The sequence below is a fragment of the Trichomycterus rosablanca genome, chromosome 3 (genome assembly GCF_030014385.1).
Source record: "Trichomycterus rosablanca isolate fTriRos1 chromosome 3, fTriRos1.hap1, whole genome shotgun sequence".
NCBI lineage: Eukaryota > Metazoa > Chordata > Actinopteri > Siluriformes > Trichomycteridae > Trichomycterus > Trichomycterus rosablanca.
In genome coordinates, this window is record NC_085990.1 from 22,387,838 (window position 1) to 22,393,891 (window position 6,054).

Genomic DNA, 6,054 nt, shown 5'->3' on the forward strand with positions numbered 1-6,054 from the left:
GCCCTGTGGTGTTTACTTTATTAGCAAACTAGCTCTCAATATTCACTCATTTATTATTTTTATTAATATTTCAAACTAATTTCCCTTTGGCAAATAAATATGACGACCTTCGTATGCAGGGTACGTAACCCACGTGTGTGAAAATCGGCTCAGCCGGGAGACCACCGATGTTTTCCGCGCCGATTACGACCCCTCGTGCCCCCAGCTGTGCACACGGGTAAATAAATCATGAGGGGACGGATCAATCGTAACCCTAAACCCTCGGAGGTTCTCGTGAGGAGCAGCAGCGTGGTGTAGTGACGAGGTCTCCGCCGGGGTTCAGACGGGGTGAAAGAGCAGCGTGCAGTCCTGCCGCTCCGTACACGGGTCGGGCGGGGGCAGGTCCTGACCGGAGTTTCTGCTCCTCAGGTAGTAGTTGACGATCTTGGAGTCCAGTTTGTACTGATGAGGGATGCTGTCGGAGGGTTTGGGGTCCAGATCCAGGATGGAGACGGAGTACGTGAAGCGGGACTTCGTGGGCTGGATTTCCAAATCTGGCTGCGGCTTTTTATCTTCTTCACGAGGAGCGAACGTGATCATGATGGAGCAGTCCTTGGCCGTCATCGCTACTCTGTACTGGAGAACCTTTCCAACAGCGTACTCTACAGAGCCGTCGTCTTCGACAGGACACGTTTTCACCTTCTCCAGGAAACACTCGTCGTAAGGGCCGTCGATCTGCAGTCTGTTCCTTTCTTTAGGAAACTCCTCCAGGTACTGCTCCACTCTCTTGTACAGCGGGTAGATGCCTTCAACATCCAGGTTGTCCAGCATCTGCACTTGGAGGATTTTACCAAGGACGCAGTCTTTGGGCAGACCATGAGTGCCGTTGCGCAGCAGGTCTCTGTGGACCGGCTTCACACAGCGCTCTGCTCTCGGTGAGCTGAACCTTCTTCTGTTCTCCTGATCGGCCGGAGTCTCCGGTGCTCAGCAGGGCGCCGCAGATCACCTGAATGAACTCGCTCAGGACGGCTCTGCCCGACTGGTGAGCCGTGTACAGGCCGTTGCTGTGGTGGAAGTACGGCCAGAGGTGCTGGACCAGCTCGTTCAGGTCCGGCTGCTGCTTGGCGTCGTCTTTGCATATACAGCCATTAATGTCTAAACCACCGGCAACAAAAGTGAGTACACCCCTTAGTGAAAGTTCCTGAAGTGTCAATATTTTGTGTGGCCACCATTATTTCCCAGAACTGCCTTAACTCTCCTGGGCATGGAGTTTACCAGAGCTTCACAGGTTGCCACTGGAATGCTTTTCCACTCCTCCATGACGACATCACGGAGCTGGCGGATATTCGAGACTTTGCGCTCCTCCACCTTCCGCTTGAGGATGCCCCAAAGATGTTCTATTGGGTTTAGGTCTGGAGACATGCTTGGCCAGTCCATCACCTTTACCCTCAGCCTCTTCAATAAAGCAGTGGTCGTCTTAGAGGCGTCTTTGAGGTCATTATCATGCTGGAACACTGCCCTGCGACCCAGTTTCCGGAGGGAAGGGATCATGCTCTGCTTCAGTATTTCACAGTACATATTGGAGTTCATGTGTCCCTCAATGAAATGTAACTCCCCAACACCTGCTGCACTCATGCAGCCCCAGACCATGGCATTCCCACCACCATGCTTGACTGTAGGCATGACACACTTATCTTTGTACTCCTCACCTGATTGCCGCCACACATGCTTGAGACCGTCTGAACCAAACAAATTAATCTTGGTCTTATCAGACCATAGGACATGGTTCCAGTAATCCATGTCCTTTGTTGACATGTCTTCAGCAAACTGTTTGCGGGCTTTCTTGTGTAGAGACTTCAGAAGAGGCTTCCTTCTGGGGTGACAGCCATGCAGACCAATTTGATGTAGTGTGCGGCGTATGGTCTGAGCACTGACAGGCTGACCCCCCACCTTTTCAATCTCTGCAGCAATGCTGACAGCACTCCTGCGCCTATCTTTCAAAGACAGCAGTTGGATGTGACACTGAGCACGTGCACTCAGCTTCTTTGGACGACCAACGCGAGGTCTGTTCTGAGTGGACCCTGCTCTTTTAAAACGCTGGATGATCTTGGCCACTGTGCTGCAGCTCAGTTTCAGGGTGTTGGCAATCTTCTTGTAGCCTTGGCCATCTTCATGTAGCACAACAATTCGGTGACCTTTCAGTGACCAGTATGAGAGAGTGTGAGAGCTGTACTACTAAATTGAACACACCTGCTCCCTATGCACACCTGAGACCTAGTAACACTAACAAATCACATGACATTTTGGAGGGAAAATGACAAGCAGTGCTCAATTTGGACATTTAGGGGTGTAGTCTCTTAGGGGTGTACTCACTTTTGTTGCCGGTGGTTTAGACATTAATGGCTGTATATTGAGTTATTTTGAGCGAAGAATAAATTTACACTGTTATATAAGCTGCACACAGACTACTTTTCATTGTGTCAAAGTGTCATTTTGTCAATGTTGTCCCATGAAAAGATATACTTAAATATCTGCAGAAATGTGAGGGGTGTACTCACTTTTGTGATACACTGTATATATATATATATATATATATATATATATATATATATATATATATACAGTATATATATATACAGTGAGTGAACATTCAGACAGCGGACGGTGTTTTTCCGGTGTTTTCTTTATATTTTGTAAAATTCAATATTAAAATGTCCCCAAAGAAGGTGCAGAGAAAGTATAGTGTTGAGAAAATGAAAAAATCTATTACTATTTGTTGTTTTTTAATAACTCCTGCCAGTAGGTGTCAAGGTGTATCAAACAGCAGGGACAGTGAGTGAGAGAGAAAAAGGAATTTGGCTCAGTAAAGTACAAAGTACCTACAAAATACAACACTATTGAAAGGAGAAAGGAGATAATAGAGAAATATGAGAGTTATTGTTGTTTCTGGTAGATACATTTTATTTAAAAAAAAGGACATTTATTATGGTGTATGGTACAGCACACGTACTGTACTGAAATGTGATGTGTGTGTTATGTACAGTACAGTACTACTGTGTATTGTTGTTTATTATTGTTTATTACAGGAATGTCTATTCTATAATTTAAGATTTAAGGGAAAATATACTTGTATTTACAACAAAAAAGACATTAGAAAGGTTAGGTAAGTGGGTGGTTTTGGAGGTCTGGCACGGATTAATTCTCTTTACATTATTTCTTATGGGAAAAATGAACATTTTGACTTAAGAACAGCCCTTTGGAACCAATTAAATACGTAAGTCAAGGGTCTACTGTATTTCAATAAGAAAGAATACAGCACAAATTGACATATTTATAATATTTATAATATTACAAAAATAGACTTTTGCTCCTCAGGCCTAAAAAAGAAGAGAGCAGACATGAACCCTCATGCAGACAGGACAAATATTACATTATAGACACTATATTGCCAAAAGTATTCATAAAGTTTGGTGGAGGGGGGATTATGGTGTGGGGTTGTTTTTCAGGAGTTGGGCTCGACCCCTTACGTAGTTCCAGTGAAAGGAACTCTTAATGCTTCAGCATACCAAGAGATTTTGGGCAATTTCATGCTCCCAACTTTGTGGGAACAGTTTGAGGATAGCCCCTTCCTGTTCCAACATGACTGCGCACTAGTGCACTAAGCAAGGTCCATAAAGACATGGATGAGGGAGTTTGGTGTGGAAGAACTTGACTGGCCTGCACAGAGTCTTGACCTCAACCTGATAGAACACCTTTGGGATGAATTAGAGCGAAGACAGGCCTTCTCCTCCAACATCAGTGTCTGACCTCACAAATGCGCCTCTGGAAGAATGGTCAAAATTCCAATAAACACACTAAACCTTGTGGAAAGCCTTCCCAGTAGAGTTGAAGCTGTTATAGCTGCAAAGGGTGGGCCAAAATCATATTAAACCCTATGAATTAAGAATGGGATGTAACTCAAGTTCATATGTGTGTGAAGGCAGACGAGCAAATACTTTTGGCAATATAGTGTATCACTCAGACAGATGACTTTATAGCGCCTTTTTTTATGCCTATTCTTCGCAAACCTCTCTTCTTTAGACGCCATGTCAATCGCTATGTACGGACACTTGACAGATCTTTGCATGTGCCTAAAATTATTTTCTGGGCATGCGCACTTGCGAACTTGACTTGAGACCGTTATCTCAACCAACCGTCTCTGCCTCCACAAAGAGCTTCGCACCAGGTGAACCGCGCGAAATACAAATTTTGTGTCAGTTTTCAATTATTTAATTCTCAGAAATGAGTCTGTCAAAGTACGCGCTGTGTATTTAGTTAAAGATGAAGTTCCTGCCACATGTGTTACTGAGTCAGAGCTCATTAAAGGACACAAGAATCTGATGACGGAAGATCTTGTCAATGGCTAAACTGTTGTAGTCATCTGGAAAGTAAGAAATGGAAAAAAAAGACATTCGTGAAGCGGTGCCCTGCTAAACCACTGAAGTTCGATGGTAAGTCATAAACTTAAAAAGTTTATAATAATAAGCAGGAAAATCTATACTATGCCTGAAATGTTATTAAAAATGAGTGACCATTTTAGAAAGCCGAAAATAACACAGGTCTCAGCATTCTATAAATTAGTTACTTGGGACGTTAGTTAAACATTGAACAGTGAACATTAGCATTAACAGTCTGTTAGCTGACGTTAGGTGATTGTGTGCTTTTCAAATGCTTAGTAATGCTTGCAACGCGTTAAGACTAGTGCTGTTATTGTGCTGAACTGCACTATAATAAACTTCTGACGTGGTTTATTGTTTTTGTATATTTTTATTACTTTGTTCACTGAAACATAACAACATGCATTTTCAGAATCAGACAACCTCAAAAAAGCGTTTCATGCACAGTTCTGGACAGGTTAATAGTTTGTGTACTTTCCAATGACTTTACTGATGATGACATTTACAATGCTTTTTTCATCATCAGACAAGCTCAGAAAAGCCGTTTCAGCATGGTTCTGGTGTGTTTTACTGTTTTTGAACATTCTGAGTTTTTCGTTCATTGGGACATATCAAAATGCATTTCAGTATCAGACAAGCTCAAAGAAGTGCTTGAAAACAAAGTTTTGGAGTTAGTGTTTGTTCTACATGTCTAATACTTAACGAATCTCGTTAAGCTGATATTGTAATTGAATTCATTTCAGTATCACACAAGTTTATAAAATTTAGTTCTGTAGTTTTTCACTGTTTCCTTATTTATTCCTTTTACTATTGATAGTGACATTAAAAAGAGCAGTTTCAGCGTCAGACAAACCGATTGGCACAGTGCTGGAATGTTTCAGTGTTTATGAACATTTCTTATACTTTGTTGAAGGGGACATTGAATAGCGTCAGCCAAGCCCAAATATGTGTGTTTGGCACAGTTCCTGAGTGGTTTTAGTGTCTTTGTTTAATTTTATTACTTTGTTCATTGAAACATTACAACATGCATTTTAAGAATCAGACATCAAAAAAGCGTTTCATGCACGGTTCTGGAGAGGTTAATAGTTTTTGTACATTCCAATGACTTTACTGATGATGAAATTTACAATGCTTTTTTCATCATCAGTCAAACTCAGAAAAGCAGCAGACAAGATCTTTAAAACGTTTAATACACAGTTCTGTTGTGGTTTAGTGTTTTTGTATATTTTTATTACTTTGCTCATTGAAACATTCCAATGTCATCCAGGGTACCCATGGCAATTCTAGAGCTCTCTTTTTTTACTGTCAACAAGTTAATACATTCTGTGAAATGTTTCCCTCTGGCCCCATCACCTGAACTTTGCTCTCAGTTCATGGCCTTTTTTAACCAAAACATTTACACAATTTATACTTAGATTCAGCCTATTCCAGCCTTACTGAATTGTCATCTGCCATCTTCTCAAATTTGTTTTTCCACTTTTGCTGCTGTGCAAGAAAGTTTTGTACTACAGCTTATCAAGTCCTCTAGAGCCACTACATGCCAGTTAGACCCTATGCCAACTCACTGGGTGAAAGCCTGTATTACTTCAGTCTGCCCACACATTGCTCAGATTATTAATGCATCACTGAGTTCAGGATT

The 6,054-nt window shown here is 42.1% G+C and overlaps 1 pseudogene; it reads right to left on the minus strand.

Annotated features, from left to right (window-relative positions):
- Positions 1–214: 214 nt before the first annotated feature.
- On the minus strand, positions 215–4,066 carry LOC134310649 (inositol-pentakisphosphate 2-kinase-like; annotated as a pseudogene).
- Positions 4,067–6,054: the final 1,988 nt, after the last annotated feature.